The 21,854-nt window shown below is 41.5% G+C and overlaps 1 pseudogene across 1 annotated transcript; it reads right to left on the bottom strand.

Annotated features, from left to right (window-relative positions):
- Positions 1 to 10,297: 10,297 nt before the first annotated feature.
- LOC144485154 (glutathione peroxidase 1-like) lies at positions 10,298 to 15,167 on the bottom strand (annotated as a pseudogene). Its single transcript, XR_013496148.1, has 3 exons — positions 14,943 to 15,167; positions 12,968 to 13,309; positions 10,298 to 11,941 (listed from the first exon to the last, which is right to left on the bottom strand). The product of XR_013496148.1 is annotated as a glutathione peroxidase 1-like (transcript).
- Positions 15,168 to 21,854: the final 6,687 nt, after the last annotated feature.

Here is a 21,854-nt window from a genome sequence, read left to right as displayed (position 1 = left end):
CAAGGTTCCACACCTTGTGAAAGTAAAAGGTTGAAATGGTAAATAGATAGGTTGATTGAGTCAAGGACAAGAAGCACAGATGTGGTGTCAAATGACAAATAGGATGATGTTGATTATGTTGACATTCAGCAAGAAAAGGTTTTGGATCATGCAAGTTCTGATATCGGCAGACAGTTTGGAAGTATGGCAATAACTTTTAGGTCTTTGGAGGAGAAAGCAAAGTAGAACTTGGAGTCATCAGCTTACATGAAAAAGCTGCATCCATATTTCCAAATGGTATCTCTGAAGGATAGCTTGTGGATAGTAAAGAGAGAGGAAAGAACTCTAGAGTGCAGCAGTGGTCACTGCTAGAAAGGGAGGCAAAGTTATTGGCAATAATGTAGAACCCATGTTAAATAAGGATGTAACTAAAAAAGAGCAGTGTCTTGGTGGTAGACTGAGGAGAGCAGTCAAAGATGATGGACTGGCCAATGGTGTGAAAGGCAGCAGAGTTTCAAGTGGATAAAGAAAAGTCATGCAGAGATCTTTATCACACAAGATGTTGGACTGTATTTTTTCAGTTCTGAATTTAGGAACATAAGAAATCGGAGCAGGAGTAAGCCATTTAGCTACTTCAGCCTGCTCGATCATTTAATGAAATAATGGCTGTTCTTCTACTTCAACAGAATTGTCCTGTACTATCCCATGTTCCTTGATGTTTTTAATATGTAGAAATCCGTCACTCTCAGTCTTGAACATTCCCTGGGGCAGACAAATCTGAAGATTCACTACCCCTGAGTAAGAAATTCCTCTTTATTTCAATTCAAATTGGCCTGCCCTTTTTTCTGAGTCTGTGTCCCTTGATTCCAGAACACCCTGTCAAGTAAAACGCCCTTCCTGCATCTACCCTGATCAGCTCTGTAAGAACTTTGTACATTTGAATGAGATCACCTCTCATTTTTCTAAACTCCAGGGAATAAAGGCATCATCCAATTAATCCTTACAGCAAAAGTCCGTCATTCCAGGAATTAATTTCGAGAACCTTTGTTGCACTTCCTCTATGGCAAATGAGACTTTGGTAAGGAGACCAAAACTGCACACACTAATCAAGGTGCAGTCTCATCAAGGCTCTATATATTTACAACAAAAACAGAAAATGCTAGAAAATCTCTGAAGGTCTGACAGCATCTGTGGAGAAAGAACAGAGCTAACATTTCAAGTGTGGATGACTCTTCGTCAGAGCTCTGTTTGTCTTTCACTTCCTTACTTCCAATTATAAATTCTCCTGACTCCACCTGTAATGGACCCACCTTTTTTTTTCTAATCTTTTCCTTTTGACATACCTATAGAAGCTTTTACACTCTGTTTTCATGTTTCTCACTAGTTTATTTTTATATCCTACTTTCTCTTTCTTAATTTTTTTCTTGGTTCTCCTTTGCAGAATTTTAAAATGCTCTCAACTCTTAGGCTTGCAATTTTTGGTAACTTTACATATCACTTCCTTTGATCTAATGCACTCATTGATTTCTTCCATTAGCCATGGTTGGAACACTCCTTACTGGGTTTTTGAGTCTAAAGGATATATTAATGTTGTTGATTATGTATTAATTATTTAAATGTTAAACAATGCCTGCCTATTGTCATACCTTTTTACATAGTTTCCCAATATACTATAGCCAATTTGTTTCTCATACCTTCATACTTTCCTTTCAAACTTCATGCAAAATTCTATCATATTATGGTCAGTTTTTCCTAAAGACTCCTTTACAACAAAATTATTAGTTAACCCTTTTCCGCTGCACACCAGTAGATCTAAAATAGTTCCATAATTGGTCCCTCGATGTACTGCTCTAGAAAACCATATTGCATGCATCCTCCACATCCTCCAGAACTTTAGTATTAATTTTCATTTACCCAGTCTATCAGTAGATTGAAATCACCATGATTATTGCATTACAGTACTGTCATTATACACACCTCTAATTTCCTGATTTATACTATGATTTACATTACCACTGCTTTTCAGTGGCCTATAAACAACTCCCACCAATACTTTATGCCCCTTGCTGTTTCTTAGTTACACCCAAATTGATTCTACATGTTGATCTTTGGAACCAAGATAATCTCTCACTGCAGTACCCTTTAACAGAGCAACCCCACCACCTTTCCCACCTTCCTGTCTTTCCTGAATATCACATACCCAGGTCTCAGCTTTTGTTTCCTTGTAGTCATGTCTCTGTAATGGCTATCAGATCATACATATGGTTTTGTATTTGAGCTGTCAATTCATCTGTTTTATTGCTAATGCTGCAGGCATTCAGATAGAGAGCCTTTTTTTTTCTGTGTTTGCAAACTCTGGCCCTATCTGCTGGCACATTCTTAAGATTACTGTCCCTCCCTACTAACATTCTGATTATCATTACCTTTATTGCTGCCTTGGTCTTGTCATTTCTTTTTAATTTACTCAATCATCCCCTACAATATATCATCCCCTCTCCCCCTTTTTAGTTAGTTTAAAGCCCTCTCCATTTCACTAGGACACTGGCCCCAGCATGTTTCAAGTGTAGTCTGTCCAAATGGTCCAGCTCCCACTTTCCCCAATGTTGGTACCAATGCCCCATGAATCAAAACCAGTTTATCCCACACAAATCTTTAAGGCACACATTCATCTTTCTAATTTTATTTATCCTATGCCAATTTGCACATAGTTCAAGGTAATAATCCTGAGATTATTACCCTTGAAGTTCTGCTTTTTAATTGAGTGCCTAGATCCTCATATTCTCTTTGCAGGACCTCTTTTCTAGTCTTATCTATGTCATTGGTATCTACATGGATCACAACCACTGTATTCTTCCCCTCCCACTGCAAGTTCCTCTCCAGTCTTGAACAGATATCCCGGACCCTGGCACCATCTGGACTCACGCTCTTGGCTGCAGTGAATAATACCTATCCCCATGACTGTACTGTTTCCTATCACTATCACATTTCTCTTTGCGCCCCCAACCTGAATGGCATCCTTCCCCATGATGTCATGGTCAGTCCGTTCATTCACCTTGCAGTCCTTCTCTTCATCCACACAGGTATCAAGCACCTCATACCTGTTGGACAAAGTATGGGGCTAAGTCTCCTGCATCACTAAATGCTGGTTCTCCTTACCTGCCTGACTCAGAGTCATATCCTTCTGTCCCGACCACCTCTAAAGTTCTGCTTAACTTAAGCCTTCTGGAACAAAGTGTCTAGGTAACTCTCCCTTTCCCTGATGCCCCGCAATGTCCAGAACTCAGACTCCAGCTCAGTAATTCAGAGCCAAAGTTGCCTAAGCTGTAGACACTTCTGCAGATATGGTTGTCTGGGATTATAGTGCATGTCACAGATTTCCACATGCTGCAATCACAGCACACCAGCAGCCCTGACATTTCTGTCCAACCTCGTTTATTTAATAGTCAATTAGTTAATAATTTACACAAGTAATAGAAAGTTCCACTTACCTGCCTTGGAGACAAGGAAGGAAACTCACCAATCACTGGAGGTTGAAAGAAAAGTAGAAAAGGGAGTGCATCTTTCCCCCTGTGCACCAAATTCCCACCTGAACCAAATTTCCAACTCCTCACTCAGGCATAATCTGGTGCCCACATGCCCCTTTCTGAATAAGTCCTACTGCCAGGCTGAAAACAGTGCTGACCCTACTCTAATAAGTGATAGGACCCTGTGAGCAGCACTCTGTCAGAGTCATCATCAAATTGAGGATGATGATCCCTCCTCTCCCTTGGACCTGCTGCCCAACCAGAGGATTGGCAACTCAGCAGCCTTGGCAGCAGTGCAGCTAGTGATGGCCACTGTTAAGCCTATAGAACAAGAATGAGAGCACCTCCATGCCTCAAAGACCTGTAAAGTTTCCTGAGAATGGAAACATATGTGCAATGGACTTTAAAACAAAATGCAGAATGCAGTAGACCTTTAACTTTTATTCTGTAAATTAAGGAGACTTCCATTTTGCAATGCATTATAATTATTTTATGCTGAAATGATCATAACTGTGAAACCCTTTTATTATTTTATACTTTATTCTTATTTTAATAAGAACATAAGAACACAAGAACTATGAGGAGGAGTAGGCCATCTGGCCCCTCGAGCCTGCTCCGCCATTCAATAAGATCATGGCTGATCTTTTCGTGGACTCAGCTCCACTTACCCGCCCGCTCACCATAACCCTTAATTTCTTTACTGTTCAAAAATGTATCTATCCTTGCCTTAAAAACATTCAATGAGGTAGCCTCAACTGTTTCACTGGGCAGGGAATTCCACAGATTCACAACCCTTTGTGTGAAGAAGTTCCTCCTCAACTCAGTCCTAAATCAGCTCCCCCTTATTTTGAGGCCATGCCCCCTAGTTCTAGTTTCACCCACCAGTGGAAACAACTTCCCTGCTTCTATCTTATCTATTCCCTTCATAATCTTATATGTTTCTATAAGATCGCCCCTCATTCTTCTGAATTCCAATGAGTATAGCCCTCGTCTACTCAGTCTCTCCTCATAAGCCAATCCTCTCAACTCCGGAATCAACCTGTGTGAATCTCCTCTGCATCCCCTCCAGTGCCAGTATATCCTTTCTCAAGTAAGGAGACCAAAACTGTACACAGTACTCCAGGTGTGGCCTCACCAGCACCTTATACAGCTGCAACATAACCTCGCTGTTTTTAAACTCCATCCCTCTAGCAATGAAGGACAAAATTCCATTTGCCTTCTTAATTACCTGCTGCACCTGCAAACCAGCTCCTTGTGAATCTTGCACAAGGACACCCAGGTCCCTCTGCACAGCAGCATGCTGCAATTTTTTACCATTTAAATAACAGTCCATTTTGCTGTTATTCCTACCAAAATGGATGACCTCACATTTACCAACATTGTACTCCATCTGCCAGACCCTCGCCCACTCACTTAGACTATCTATATCCCTTCGCAGACTTTCAATGTCCTCTGCACACTTTGTTCTGCCACTCATCTTAATGTCATCTGCGAATTTTGACACACCACACTTGGTCCCCAACTCCAAATCATCTATGTAAATCATATACAATTTGCGGTCCCAACACTGATCCCTGAGGTACACCACTATTCACTGATCGCCAACCATAAAAACACTCATTTACCCCCACTCTTTGCTTTCTGTTGGTTAACCAATCCTCTATCCATGCTAATACATTACCCGTAACACCGTGCACCTTTATTTTATGCAGCAGTCTTTGGTGCAGCATGTATAACTATGTTATGATTACTTGTTTTATCTGTAATGTCATCACAATTCAACACTTCTGCTATGATCATTTTTTAATAAACCAACTATCTGTCCAAACCAGAGCCAGACAAGTATCCCTGAGCTTGGGATACTTATTGCAACAGTGACAACTCAGACATGGGGGCAGCCAACCCATGGATCAAGGAGTATTAATCGAGGAAGGTACGCCCCTGCCCCTGGATACCACCTAGGAGCCTGCAGGACGTTTACCTGGAAATCTTTCCATATAGGCAGTGGGCCCTCCCAATGCAGGCTATATCCCTATGGTGATGGGAAGTGGTTCTTAATTGAACACTTAAATGACAGTCCAGTAGCAGCAATGCCACTAATATTCCCACCATTGGTAATATGCTATGATAGAAGGAAGACATCAGGCCTCCTCCTAAAGCCTTCGCACTGCTATCTTGCTGTCCACCTCACAGCCTGTCTCCAAAGAGCTGGGAAAATTCAGTCTGCTTTTTGAGATGTTAATTAGTGCAGTCTTGGACATGTGGGCAGGGCAAAAACCAGATTTGAGAAACTAAAATTATTATTTTACTTATAATTTCTTTCAAATTAAAAAAAAATGCATTTCCCTTTTTTCAAAAGTCCTTCACAAGAAACTGGCAATTACGCCTGTCTAGAAGCACAGGAAAATAGTTCTCCAAGCAATTCATGTGAAGAGCTGACAAAGAATCTTCTGGAAGTTATAGGTAATGTTTGTTTATTGCAGAACTGCTCCATTATTTAAGTAACATGCATTGAAATTAGATTATTTAAATATTGGTGTACAAAAACTGTTCCTATGAAAGTCCTTACACTATTTAATTGAGGCATTAATAAATGGGTTAGCAGCTGTTAAAATATCAAACCAAAGCATTTAATACAAATCTATCAAGAAGAATCCCATTTCAAAGCTTAAGAGGAGAAAAAATTGGTGAGAGTACATTGCAACAGTCCCAAACAGTTAATACATTTTGACAATGTAAACCATGATTGTGAACCTGGGGTGCCTTGTGCAGACTTCACAAATTTTTTACGCTCCTTTGATGAGACTGGGAAAGTGTATTGACCATCCATATTACCATATTTGAAGTGATGCAAAGTAAAATGTCTGACTTCCATGTTTTGTAGTACACACATACAAACTTGAGAATGGGTTATATTGAATTTTTGTGACTAATACCATGTTTAGAGAATTGCACTTTGTTTGGAAAAGTAACTACAGGAAAAAAGCTAAACCAGGCCTAAAAAAAGAATTACCTCTGCCCATCTTATATAAAATGTGCACTTACAGATCCAATATGATAAGCATCACATCCTATATTACAAGCTTGCCAGCCACCCTGTTTGTAAAAGTTCCTATATATGCATCTTCATCTCATGCCTCTGCAAGTAGGAAGCTATTGTCTGTTTAGAGACCTCTTTGTAATATTCATTTGTAATCATGCTGCAATTAGTTTCTTTAAATCCTTGGGTAATCAAAGCAGCAGTCCTTAAAGATATGTTTGAACATTTTTATTTGCAGAGATGCAGACACATCACACATCATGAATCCAGAGGCAAGCCTAAAGCTGTGTCCTTCCACAGTCCTGTGAGTGGGAGTGGCTACAACTGTTACTGCCTCTATCAGCTGTTCAGGCATGTCTGTTCTGTGCTAACCAGATGTTGCCTCCATTCCTGAGCCTGCTCCAATACTCATCAACATGAGAATATCTCCACTGAAGGAGAGTGCACTCGGATGATGTAATGCTGCCTCCTCAGATGTTTCCTCCTCCTCTACGGTGCCAAACGCTTTCACCAGCATAGCTGCTGCATTATCTTCTAATTGACCTGTGAGAGAGAGGAGCAATGTGAGGGCACAGTCATTCCAACCTTCTGATTGCCCTTCAACCTTCAACTGGAACTTCCTGTGTTCAGTGATGGGCATAGGTGCAATAGTTATTGCTCACCAGAAGGTTTAATGGCCTCTTCCATTAGGTTACTCACTATTTTGGGGCCAGACCTGCCCTGCTTCCTAGCTGTCTGCTTCCAATATCTCTGCTTCTGTCAGAATCAGTACAGTGAGAAATGGCACACCTCTTCCAATTTGTTGCCTTTCTCTGGTGCTGTGTGCTCTCTTCTGCAATCATAGAAATTCATATTATCACTTATCCCTCCTGGCCTTGCCACTCATCCATGTTGATGGCAGCCTCAATGTCCATCACTGTACCATAAGGTTGCCTGCTGCATTCGGTCATCCAGTATCGGTCATGTAGTGGAAATCTCTGAGAGACTAGGGTTTTCCACTGAGAGTTGCTATTCATCTGACAGTGAATGTTGTTGCCTGGCCATTACCAATACCTGGATGGGCACGGTCTTCTCAAATTCCAGATGCACCTTTTGAACATTCAAGGCTGCCAGTATAGTGTTATGATTTCCACTCACTTTGCCACACCACATCAGGTCATTGATTCACTTTCAACAATGGAATCACATTTATGCTAACCTCCTCTGTGACCTCCAGCCCTGCCCATTTGGTCTGGCCTCCTTCAACCATCATGTAAAAAAGAGGACCTCCCTTCATGCCCTTGTCACTTGGATGAGAACCTCCAGAGATACATCACTGAACTTGGAGACTGCCAATGTTCTAACATTTGACATTGCACTATCACCACCCTTGTCTGGCCTCCCTTTTAGCCTCCTCTGCTTTTGCTACAATAGACTACTGCCTCCCCTTTAAATATAGTGCCTACTTCTCAGGACTTGGAACTTCCCCCAACCACTCCACATTATTGGCGGGGTCCCACACATTCCAGTCATTAACTGGATGGCCCCAATGAAATTCCCTTTCATCTTCCATTCATGCAGGCATGCCAACCACTTTGCATCCCAATGTTGGAACTTCCTCACTGGTGACAAAATTATGTACCTGCTAAATCTTGCTCTTGTATCTGTCATATCCAACTTTTCGTTCTGCTTTGTCAAACTTTCGTCAGCCAGGGGGCTCTGGCTTTGCTTGCCTGACCTTTTCCCCTTTAGAATGTACCTCGACTGTGCCCTAACCATTTCCTTTTGTTCCACTACAGTTTTGAATGTCAATCTTTGATTCCAGATTACCTGGGCTTGGCCTGTTCGCATACCACTGAAATTGGCTTCCCTCAAGTGTTTTTACTTAGGATTGTTCCTTGCCCTTTTCCAAAGCTAACCTAAATCTAAATATTATGGCCACTGTGCCCTGAATATTCCCCTAATGACACCTGATCTGCTTTATTCCCCACAATCAGATCTAACCATGCCTTCTTCCTCACTGGGCTAAAAACATACCAATCAAGAAAATTCTGCTGAAATACACTTCAAAATCTTTTACTCCTTTGTGGTATTTATACTATTATTATCCTAGTTTGTGTAAGATATTTGGAGGCACCCCCATTATCACTACTCTATATTTTATGCACCTCTCTGTAATGTCCCTGCAAATTTGTTCCTCTATCTTTCCCACTAATTGGTGGCCCATAGAATACACCCAGTAGCGTATAGCACTTTTATAGTTTGTGAACTCTCACAGAACAGACTCTGTCCATGACCTTTCCAAGATATTTGTTCTCTCCAATATTGAAATATTCTACTTAATCAGTACCGCCACCCTCTCCTCCTTTCATTCCTCCCCCATCTTGCCTGAGCATTTGGTATTCATGATTATTTAGAACTGAGTCCTGCCCTATTTTGGTGCCAAATCTCTGATGTTAACGACAACATCATATTCCCATGTGGTTATCTACACTTGCAGCCCAACCTACCTTAATTAGCCACACTGTGCATTTACATATGCACTGTAAACCTAATTTAGGCTTTAGTGCATTCCCTCTTTTTATTAATCCCACCTAATAACACTGTTTTTTACTCTGGCACTATCTGTCTCTCTTAATCTTTTGCACACCTTGTTTTGTCTTTCTAATGTTACATCCTGTTTTTCATCCCTCCTGACAAGTTAGTTTAAAGCCTCCACAGTACTAGCAACCAATCTGCAAGAACATTGTTCCCAGCTCTGTTGAAGTACAATCTGTATGATTTATATTGGCTCCACCTCCCAAGAAGTGGTTCCAATGTCCCAGGAATCTAAAGCTCTAACTCCTGCACCATTTCCCCAGCTATGCAATCATCTTCTATCCCACCTAATTCTGTGATCACTGCTGTGTAACACTGGGGGTAATCTGGAGATTACTACCTTTCAGGTCCTGTTTTCTAGTCCATAGAATCCATAGAATGCTTTCTAGTCTCCTTCCATAGTTCCCAAAATTTTGCCTCTGCAGGACATCACCCATCTTTCTACCTATGTTGTTGGTACCATGATGGACCACAACCATTAACTGTTTACCCTCCTCTCTCAGAGTGCTATGCAGCTGCTTAATCTGGTAGCAGGGAAGTATCCTTCATTCACATTTGTAGCAGTAGAAACACTTTTTTCTCTAGCAATAGAATTTCCTAATTCTATCCATTTCCCAACCTTCCTGTTGCTCCTGTACAATTAATTGAGATACCTGAGATACCTGTGGTGCTATGGACTTGACACTGGCTGCATTCCCCAGATGAATCATCACTCTCACCATGAATACAATTTGGAGAGCGAGATGCATTCTTGGGACTCCTATATGCCTTGCTCCACATTGCCTGGCAGTCACTCATTCTCTCTCTGCTTGCATAGCCTGAAGCAGCAAGGTGACGACATCCAAAAACATGCTGTCCATAGTTCTCAGCCTTGTGGAATCACTGCAATGACCCCAGCTGCTGCTGCTCAAGCTCTGAAACTCTTCACTTAAGCTCCTCAACGAAGTGAATGACGCTTCCTCAACAAGAGGTTGTCCAGGACATGAGAAGCATCCTGGATTTTTCACATGAAACAGGATGTGTGTTGCATGGACTAAGGTGACCCGCCATGTTTCTATTTGTTTATTAGACCAAGTCCTGTAAACTGAATCGGAATAAATTAACTTAATGTTTAATTTTTAAAGCTTCAAAGTTTAGTCTTGGAACAATACATCCACCCTACCTCTGTTCCATTAAAACTCTACTTCCAGCCTTCCCTAAGTTTCTAATAATCACTTGAGCTTACATCCAATTGTCTTATCCATACTAACCTGTATTAATAAATCAAACAATAAAAACTTTGGATTTTTACTTTACCTTTGGAAGGACATGTTTTAATGAAAAGACTGTTTTCAGGTACAACATATAGTTTTGCACCATCTTCAAAATATTTATTGGTGTACAGATGTTTAAATAGACAGCTTTGATGACTTGTTTTACAATTGCTCCACCATATTTAACTAACACCTTATATTTTAAGAAAGCACCAGTATTCGAACGCTTGAAGCTTTGGCAGGAAAGCTGGAACCTTTAAGCGAATCTTGTCTATCTCCCTCTCAATCTGCCGGGTCAATATCTGCAGAGGACACTCTGGCCCTATTCTTTGCGGATCCACCCTATAGCCCAATAAAGAAAGAACCACACATTGGGAAATACAGAGTCTCAGATGATGACAACCTGATTAATATTGTCTTGGACATGGAGGAGGATTATAACTTGTTGAAAAAGTTATAGATCGTTAGATATAAATATATAAAGTGACTGGTTGAAAGGAACACCAAATGCTAAGCATACCCTGATACTGTATCTGTCGGGTCTGAAAGTTAAAAGGACAGACTATTTAAAATTGTCTTCCAGCTGAAATTCTTTCTCAGCCTTTTACAGGAGTACAAACATCAACTGAAAATGCCAAGTAAATTGCAGAAGCAATTACTTTTTTAAAATTATTTTTTTAGACAACTGGCCTGGTCAATGCTAGAGTGAGGAATTAAAAACAATTATCATTCTGTCCTTGACTAATGCTCTGTTTGGAAACAGCAAATCAAAAAAACCTAAGGACAGTCGCAATTCCATTCTGTGTTTGGCATTCAGGATGAAAAAGAATACATACACTTGGTTCCAGTCCCTTTATGAAGTGAGAACTTTGATCTTTTGTCTTATAAACAGAAGGTCATTGTCAACGTACATTGATGATGTACATGATTCTGGAAGGAAAACTAGGGACTGTCTCAAATCATTCAGAAGTTCCTTACTTTTAAACTTAGTATGTTATCCAGCTCCATGAGGTAAGCAAGAAGGTGTAATTTTCAACATAAGTAATCCAAGCTCAGTATGACAATAGATACTCCCCTATATTTAAAAAACTGTATTAAATGTACAATAAATAAAAGGTCATGTAATACTGCAAACATGTAAAACAGTTGCATATGCTGAATGAATAGTTTTATGGAATAAACAGTGTTGGTTAAATATGTAGGATCTTATGACATTATTTCCTCAGCACAGTCTGAAAGCGCACATGTTCAATTGAGATACGAAGACCTTAAACAAACACAAGAAAAACCTTCTGCAAGTTATATACAGCTTAACTTTGAATAAGTAAATAAGAATCAGCGATAGTTTTTAAAATCAAAGCAGGTTTATTTAAAGAGCGTCCTTTCTGTTGTGTTGTTGTAATGTTAGCTTTTTACAAGATGCATCAAGTGCTCTTCGGTTAACCTTTCAAAAAGCACCATCATTTAGTAAAATGTCCAACAGCAAAATTGGCTCATCAGGATCAGCAAGGGACCTTTTAGTCAAATGGAGAACATCTGCGTCTTTTCCGTTTGCCAGCAGTGCATTTCTAAAATAAGGAACAGACCTATTAGATTAGCACAAGAAACAATCCAGAGGATCTAATAAGCAGAATTTTACAGCCCATAACTGGCAGGTTTGTGGGTGGGGCCTGGACTGGCCCACCTCCTTTACCATTATTGAGGCCCTTAAGTAGCCAAGAGCCTCTTCCCATCTGGCCTCAATTCTGAGGCTGATGGGATGTTCAGGGTTTGGGGGTGTGCAATGATGAATGTGTTTAAGGTGACTGTGGGGGGACAGAAGTAGGGCAACTCCCCCCAAGGGCTGCTTTTCCACATCAGGTGTCGCTGGATGGGCCAGTGGCTTGCTGGCTAATTTAAGAATCAACCACACTGCTCTGTACCTGAATTCACATGTAGAACAGACCAGGTAAGGATGGCAAATTTCCATCCCTGAAGGGCATTAGTGAACCAAATAGGTTTTTACAAAAATCGACAATGATTTCCTGGTTATCATTCCAGATTTTAACTGAATTCAAATTTCACCAACTGCTGATTCAAATCCGGGTCCCCAGAGCATTACCCTGGCTCTATAGATTACTAATCCAGTGACAATACCATTATGCTGCGCCTCCCCTAAGGATCTGCCTCCCATCAATGCTTTTCTCCCCTCTCCCCACCCCAAACTCTTCATCAAGACCTCACCTCTCTTCCCCGCCATGAGAGTTCTCACACTTACTTGGTCATGGATTCAGGTTCTGAGAATCTGGGGATTGCTTGTAGACCCAGTACTGGCCACTGCTAGGTCTACAGAGCTGTTGGCCAATTAGATTATACAGGACATTAAATGGAAGTGGAGCTGTCCTGTTTGGTGGGATTGTGTACCTGGCCAACTCTTCAAAATTCTGCCCATGTATGAGAATTGTCTAGCATTATGATTCTGCACTTTACAGGTACACACTCTGGACTAAACCTGTATAATCATTGCAGCAAAATGCCTTATATTAACATACCACCACAATTCAACAATGTATAGATAATTTTCTTTACAGTTTTAAAGTTCATTACTATTGGACCTTTTGCTGAAGAGTTCTGATGTCTTCTGAAATGTCAGTGGTGATGAAACGTTTACTGTAGCGCTTGTATGGCTCTCCATCTGCCCCAATGAGAAATTTCTCAAAGTTCCAGGAGATATCATTCCGAAGGACTGGACTCCAAACGATGAACTTGGGATCACCTATTAAGATGTGTGGTTCGTCGTGAGGTTCAGGTAATCTCTCTTTCAGGAAAGTGAAGAGTGGATTCGCATTTGCACCATTCACCAGGGTCTTTTCAGTCATGAAGAAATTCGGCTCAAAGCCATTGCCTGGACGGACATACTTCAAAGCATTGAGAATCTCACCATTTTCATTGTTCTCCTATAAAACCATTGGTAAAACAATGTCAAAAACAAAATTATTTGGCACATCAGCCTCATTCATCTATTTCTTTAAACAGTTGGCAAGTTGTGTGGCTGGTCTTACGGAGGAGGGATTGAGGAAACTGGCCTATATTCTCTAGAGTTTCCAAGAATGAGAAGTGATCTCATTGAAACTCACAAAATTCTTACAGGGTGCCACAAAGAAGATGTAGATAGGACGGACGGTTCACCTGGTTGATGAGTCTGGAATCAGGAGATATAGTCTCAGAGTAAGGGATAGGCCATTTAAGACTGAGGTGGGAAAGAATTTCTTCACTCGGAGGGTGGTGAATATTGGAACTCACTATCCCAAGGGGAAACTCAATCACTGAGCATGATCAAAACAGAAATCAATTGATTTCTGGAGACTAATGACATTAAGGGATAGTGCAGGAAAGTGGCGTTGAGGTAGGTGATCAACCAGTACCATTCTAATTGAAAGGCAGAACAGGCTATATGGGCTGAATGGCCTACTCCTATGTCCCTATGTTCCTGATCTGCAACATTTTGACAAACAGCTACATTTCCATTTTTGGCAAGTTCTGTTGCATCATTTTCACCGGATAATTCCTATCCTTTTGGAATAATGGTTTGTTGGTGGACAACTGTGCCTCCGAGAACTTGGAAGTTTGTCGAAAGCCCAGCAAACCCCTAAAACTCACAAATCTGGAGCTCTAGAAACCAATAACCATTCTGAGAATGTGACACTACCATCACTCTCCCCGAGTTAGATAATTTGCAAGTCACTAATGTAACTAATTGTACAGAGCAGCTTCTGAGACACGCAACAAAGCAATGTAAACAAACAAATCGTTCCGAGGATCTTGATCGACTCCTTGCAAAACATTGGCAACAGATTAAGTCTTTTTTTATTAGTCACAAGTAGGCTTACATTAACACTGCAATGAAGTTACTGTGAAAATCCTCTATTCGCCACACTTCGGCCTGTTTGGGTACACTGAGGGAGAATTTAGCATGGACGACGCACCTAACCAGCATATCTTTTGGAGCGTGGGAGGAAACTGGAGCACCCCGAGGAAACCCATGCAGATATGGGGAGAACGTGCAGACTCCACACAGTGATCCAAGACCGGAATCAAACCCGGTCCCTGGCGCTGTGAGGCAGCAGTGCTACCCACTGTGCCACCGTGTCGTCCAAGGCCTGTGTGAACAGCAGCGAGGGAACTAGATGCCATTACGCACTTGGGATTAAAATGAGAAATCTGGTCTGAACTTCAAAACAAATATACAACGATAAATGTAACGATGCCCAAACAAGACCCAGTATTTATGTAGAGTTAAACATGACGAAAGGAATGAAGATAAACTCTTGGAAATGAGACAACAGCCAAACTAGAGAAAATACCAAATTAGATTGCTGAAATGCAAAACAAATGTATCTAATGATTTAGATACACCAGGAAATTAAACTCACAAGTGTTGCGATAGCCAAATTAATAACTTTTTAAGTTATTCGCTTTTTAAAAAAGAAAAAAAGTAGTTTGAGGTTTCAAGACAACGTAATTCAGTTAATATGGGAAGAGTGCGGAATATCCCGGTAAAAAGACATGAAAGAGAAACGGCACACTCACTTGGTAACCAAACTGGTTGCAGGGAAAGCCAATCACCGTGAACCCCTGATTGCCAAAGCCTTTCTGGAGCTCGTTGAGGTGGTGGTAATCCCTGCTGGTCGCGTTTCAGAGAGACGCGACGTTCACGATCAGCACCACCTTCCCCTTAAGCCTGGAGAAGTTGAGGGTCTCGCCATTGAGAAGCTTGGCGGAAAACCCATAAAATCTCTTGTCACAGCCAGCCATCTTCCTGGGCAGCGACCTTCCCTTAACCCCGGTGCCTCAGACTGTGACTGTTCCGGGGGCAAATGTATTCAATCACAAAGAAAGCCCCACGGTCCTGATGTACACCAAATGTACGGTATACTCTAACATATACTGATTGTTTTAGTGGCAAAGGTACGTCAAGGGAAATTGTCACAGCGATTGTTTGCGTAGCCAGTTTTATAAGTTGACTTAAACATCCCGCCAGAAATCAGTGCAGAGGATATCGCAGACACTGCTTCCAAATTGGGGGTAGTTTCAAGGGAATTTTCTTGTGAATGTTCGGCCCCCTTTCTCATAATTGCCCACACGTTTTGGGCTCTCTGATAGACCAATTTAGGGCTTGAGTTAGGTCACCTAATAAAATAAAAATGGGCAAAGTAATAAGATAAGGGCAGGATAGCGGTTACCTTGCTGGACTGGTAATCCAAAAGTGTGGACTGATCGGTCCAGAGACGAATCCACCTGGGAAATGTATCAATTCTGTGAATAAACAAATCTGGGGGAACACGCTCTGGCATTTAGTATAATGATAATCAAATAAACTGTTTGATTGTCATTAACCCAGCTACTTCACTGATGTCCTTCAGATAAATGAATCACCTAGATAGGAATCCAGGCTCACAGCAATGTGGTTGACTCTTAAATGCCCTTTGAAATGGCAAACCCCTCTGAGGGTAATGTGGAATGTGCAACAACTCTTTATATCAATCTGACGTCCCTATCTACTTCAGGAAGACAACTATCATCCCTGTTACCAAAGAAAAGCCAGGTAGTGTGCCTTAATGACTATCGTCAGGTGGCTCTGACATCCATCATTATGAAGTGATTTGAAAGGTTAGTCATGGCACAAAGCAATTCCTGCCTCCCAGGTTGCCTGGATCCACTACAGTTTGCCTATCACCGCAACAGGTCCACAGCAGACGCCATCTCCCTGGCCCTACACTCAACCCTGGAACACCTGGATAACAAAGACACCTATGTCAGACTCCTATTTATTGACTACAGCTCAGCCTTCAACACCATTATTCCTATGAAACTCATCTCCAAACTCCGTGATCTGGGGCTCAGCTCCCCCCGTCTGTGACTGGATCCTAGACTTCCTAACCCACAGACCGCAATCAGTAAGGATAGACCTCCTGCACGATCATCCTCAACAATAGTGTCCCAGAAGGCTGTGTCCTCAGCTCCTTACTGTGCTTCTTATACGCCAATGACTGTGTGGCCAAATTCCCCTCCAACTCAATTTTAAAGTTTACTGATGACACCAGCATAGTGAGTCGGATCTCAATGACGAGACGGGAATCTATTTTTAAGGAAGTCTTAATGCTTTACTTAGAAAATCACAGTACGATGAAACAGACTCAACATGGTTTTACGAAAGGGAAATCATGTTTGAAATATTTATTCGAGTCTTTTGAAATATAACTAGTAGGGTAAAGACGAACTTAGTAGGGTGGAATTTTTGGCAAAGTGTCAAGTTGGGCAGGAAAGCGCTGTGTTGCCCACCGGCAGTGGTGCGGGTTTTTCCCACCACATCTTTAGCCACTTAAGAGAGAATTTTTTTTACCTCAGATTTCACGCCTCCTCCATGGTGGACAGAGTCTGATTGGCCCGTCCCGCCATCAGAGTGTTTCTATTACTGGGGAGCTCCATTGAAACATCTCCCCAGCCCCTGTTCCAAATCCAGTGCAGACAATGGCTGCCAGGAAGGCCACGCTAAAGTTTTCAGATTGAGACCATGCCAGAGCGTTGATCGCAGTGGAGGCGAGGTTTCAGATCTTTTACCCTCAGGTGGGGAGGCGACCCTCCAGCAAGGTCACCAACCCAGCATGGACGGCGGTGGCAGCGCTGGTACGCGCCAACTCACTGCACAGGAGTTCAGGAGTGCAGTGCAGGAAGAGAATGAATGACCTCCTCTGCTCAGCCAGGGTAAGTCACTGTTCTCATCAATCTCTACTCACCCACTCACGTACACAAACCTAATGCAGAGCCTGCTTCCACTCTCCCTATCTGTCTCTTAGTAGGGAATGCTGTCTTATAACTGTTGCAAGAGAGCACAATCAGGTGGACAAATGGCCGAGTTGAAACTCCTAATGGAGTTTGAGGAGAGAGCCGTCCTACTTTCCAGGGAGGATAGGATCTCATTCCTGTGCTGAGGGGCAGGTGGATGTAAAAAATGTGAAGGCCCACAACCCCATCATCCGCCTCGCCAAACTCACTCGGGTTCTATCTCATATCCTTATGTCATCTCCCTTCTCTTGTAGGCACAGCAAGGGAGCAGCCAGAGGCACCCGCAGGCAGGGCGTAAGAGAGCAAGGCAGACAGCAGCTCCCAGGATTTTGTGGATGTGCACCTGGAAGAGGCATCACAGCTTACAACCGCATCCTCCATCAGTGCAGAGACACACACTTCAGTGGGACTTAGTAGTAGAGAGGCTTTGGGGTCACAAACTGGTAAGCACCTAATTTTTTTCTGATCCACACCAGCCAGAGGCAGTGACATCCCAGGGATTCGGCATTCAGAGGACTATCAGACACCGGGACTCCACTGAGCCTCAGTCAGGTGACATGCTTCTGGACTCAATCGTCATGCAGCTGTAAATGGAATTTAACCCAGTGAAGTGGGAGGTGATGCACCTGGGCAGGTCAAGCAAGGCAAAGGAATACACAATTAATAGGAGAATACTGGGAGGTGTAGAGGAAGTGAGGGACCTTGCAATCCAAAGAGCAGAAAATTGTGGGTCTTATGATTTCCAACCCATAATGGGTCAAAGCTCCTCATGGTGCTCTTGGTAACATGACACCGTGATCTAGATGTCCTGTTGAAGTGGCAGTTGGAGTATCTCTTTGTTCCGTTCTCTGGTTTCCTATGTCACAAAGCCACGGCAAATTTATGACCTGTGGGTGAAATTAATTCCGTTGGGCGGTTTGCATAAACTCCTTTCTTCACAGGTCAAAGAGTCATTGACTGATGAAAAGGAACTTGATGAGCGTTGCTGTGCAGTATGTTCTACCAATTGGGATGATAATTGGTCAGAAAGTGGCCCTTAAGGGTAAGACTCTCTCTGTGCACCAAAAACACTAAACGTTGTCATTGTTCTCGTTGGGCGTATGGCTGATGCACCTGTAAAATCTCGTCAACACAAACTACTGAGGAAGACTTTATTAGATCCTTTATAGATTCTAATCTGATAATAAATAGGATTTCCAAGAAGGAAGAAAATAGCCAAATGTTGTCCAAAGCAAATGAAAAGATTGTGGTTTAGTCTATTGATGTGTTACATCAAAGGAAGTCTTTCCAAGCTGGGTGGCGATTTGAAAGCTAATTATCTAATAATTTTACAAATTTAACATTTCATAATAAGCGTTTTAATTTCAATTTATCAAGTTTTAAAATCACTGAAGCCCGAGTTAATCAGGAAGCCATTCAACCTTCAAATATAAATTTACAAGTTAGAGAAAATAATTCAAATAACAATATTGAGAGAATATATCCTTGTAACTAATTTAAATGGTCTGTATGTCAATTAATTTTAAATTCTATAAGCAGCTTTAGGAAACATCGTAGGAATATGCATAAAATCTCAACTTGTTGTTACCTCCAACAAATGCCAAAACAGTGGTATCATGTATAGCATGTCACTATGCAAAGTGTGTGGGTGGGCCACAGGATGATAGAGTTACTAAAGGGATCAAGGGATATGGGGGGGATAGTAAGATCAGGATATTTAAGTCAATGATCAGCCATGATCATAATGAATGGCGGAGCAGGCTCGAAGGGCCGAATGGCCTACTCCAGCTTCTAGTTTCTATGTTTCCATGTTTACTTTGACTTAGTTTTGCAATGTAGTTTCTGTGAGAGAGAAATGAAAACTCAAAGAGGCCCCAGTCAAGGTTAATCTACGTCCTGGTTTAAGAAACCAAAAATGAATTGCCACCCTAGGGTGGCCTTTCATTTCATAACAAAAGTCCAGTTTGGTCTAAAGAAGTGATTTTGCTCCTCTGCTGTTTAGAGGAAGAGTATCAAGATCAGAAGAACATCAAGGTCATGATAGTGAGGTAATTGACAACAAAAACCAATAAGCAAATCTCAGTTTAAGGAAGGGCTGTTGAGGTGGTCAATCTTAGAAAATGTTTTAAGGTCCCAGAGAAGACAAATAACAAGGATCATTTACTGATAGGTTCTATGTCCACATCAGGAGAGGTGGAAGAAACAATTAGCTCCATTAACCATGAGAATGAAGTTAATATAAATAGAGACAAAGGAGCCACGTGTCTAATAAAGAACAGATATGATAAAACAGACACTTTGACATTGGCTAATTTAATCTCTAAATTGATAATAATAGTCGTTCTAAAAGTGCACAAATTAGAAATATGGTAAGCCTGTTATTTGACAAGGTAATTAATGTAAAACTTACAGCCTAAAGAGCTAAAATCAAGCAATTTGTTGAAATTAATCAAGTTAACTAGATAAATAAAAATACTCCATTCAAAAATGTCGAAGCTAAAACATGTAGTGCCAGGAAGAAACATAAAATTAAAGTAACCCAAAATTTATATAAAATTAAGAAGAAAATCTTCCCAGACAATTAATGGGGGTGGAGGGATCAAGCCAAATATCACATCCTTTAAACATACAGAGATTCTCTATTTATTAAGTCCGATAAAGGTTATTTCTTCAAATGTGTTAAAACAGCCAATGATTCAGAATTATTTAATCCAACAGGAGAAATTATTTGATACAATAAAGCCAATATAGACCAATTTAAAATAGATACGGCTCTCAGTCTTGACAAAATTACTATCAAGGATTTAAAATATCTGGTTACTAAAAATTCTAATTTATTACTGGATACATTTACAACCTGGTTGATATCTGGAATTATTCCAAATTCTATCAAGACCTGTAGAATTATGTTAATTCCAAAAACACATAATCCTAGGGCCTTACAAAGTATTGACAGTTGGCAACCTTTAACAATCAGCTCTATAATCCTTAGATTATTTACAAAACATATAACTAACAGGTTAGCCAATGCTGTTAAATCAAATAAAAGACAAAGAGGGATGTAATTTTAAAAATATTCATTCAAGGGATGTGGGCTTCACTGGTTAGGCCACACGACAGCGCAGAGTCGCGGAGCAGAAACTGATAGCCAGGTTCCGCACACACAAGGACGGCCTCAACCGGGATATTGGGTTTATGTCACACTATTTCACATAAATATTTCTGCTTTTTTCCTCCTGAGTCTTTATCATGCGATCCTAGAATCAGAATTTATGTCACACTATTTGTAACTCCCACAGTTGCGTGGACCTGCAGAGTTTCACTGGCTGTCTTGTCTGGAGACAATACACATCTTTTTAGCCTGTCTTGATGCTCTCTCCACTCCCATTGTTTTGTTTCTTAAAGACTGGATTAGTTGTAAGTATTCGCATTCCAACCATTATTCATGTAAATTGAGTCTGTGTCTTATAAGTTCTGTTTGTGAACAGAATTCCCACTCACCTGAAGAAGGGGCTCAGAGCCTCGAAAGCTTGTGTGGCTTTTGCTACCAAATAAACCTGTTGGACTTTAACCTGGTGTTGTTAAACTTCTTACTGTGTTTACCCCAGTCCAACGCCGGCATCTCCACATCACAACATTTATTACCCATCATTAATTGCCCTTGAGAAGGTGGTAGGTAGTAAGCTGCCTTCTTGAACCGCTGCTGTCCATGTGATGTAGGTACACCTACAGTGCTGTTGGGGAGGGCGTTCCAGCATTTTGATTCAACGACAGTGAAGGAACAGCAATCTATTTTCAATTCAGGATGGTGAGTCGCTTGGAGGCAAACACCCAGGTGGTGGTGTTCCTAGGTATTTGCTGCCCATGTCCTGCTAGATCAGTGGTCTCCAACCTTTTTAAGCACAAGATCACTTTACTAAAACCTCCCAAAATGTACTTACGCATAACACTCACCTATTCTTAGCATGACACCTGTGCTTGTACACTATCTGCGAGTGCTGTGAAGTCTGGGTCATAGTTTGAGATGGCTTGTACAGTCTCATATAGTCCATCAGATGGGCATCTGCGGCAAATGGGATACTTGGACCTGATGGTTTTCATCTGGGAAAAAGCCATCTCACAGAGTGTGTGGAACCAAAGTAGGCCTTCACCTCAAGTGCACATTCCTCTTTCTGCCTGCCTATTTGTACCAATGTGTACCAAGACTGCTGACTATTTGCCATCCCTGCTCAGTGTGTTCTGCAGTTGATGTGATATCTTTGACCCTGGCACCAGGGAGGAAACACAATATCCTAGATTCATGTCTGTGACCACAGAAAGGCCTATCTATTCCCCTATTGAATCACCTAATGTTATTGCCCTTCCAGCCATCTTCCATTATTACCCCACACATAGCTGAGCCACTCGTGGTACCATGGACTTGGCTTTGGTGGCACTCCCCAGATGAACCATCACTCTCATCAGTATTCAGCACTTAGGGAATCCTGCACAATTTGCTGTTTCTACTTGATTGCCTGGTGGTCACCCATTCCCTCTTGTCCCACTTACTCTTCAGCTATATGGCGACCACATCCATAAACGTACTATTTACAAAGTTTTGAACCCCACAGTAACGGCAGCTGCTTCTCATATGCTGAAACCGAAAGCTCAAGCTAC

This window comes from Mustelus asterias, chromosome 3 (assembly GCF_964213995.1).
Source record: "Mustelus asterias chromosome 3, sMusAst1.hap1.1, whole genome shotgun sequence".
NCBI lineage: Eukaryota > Metazoa > Chordata > Chondrichthyes > Carcharhiniformes > Triakidae > Mustelus > Mustelus asterias.
Note: the sequence above shows the minus strand (reverse complement) of the source record. Positions and strands in the feature narration are given on the sequence as shown.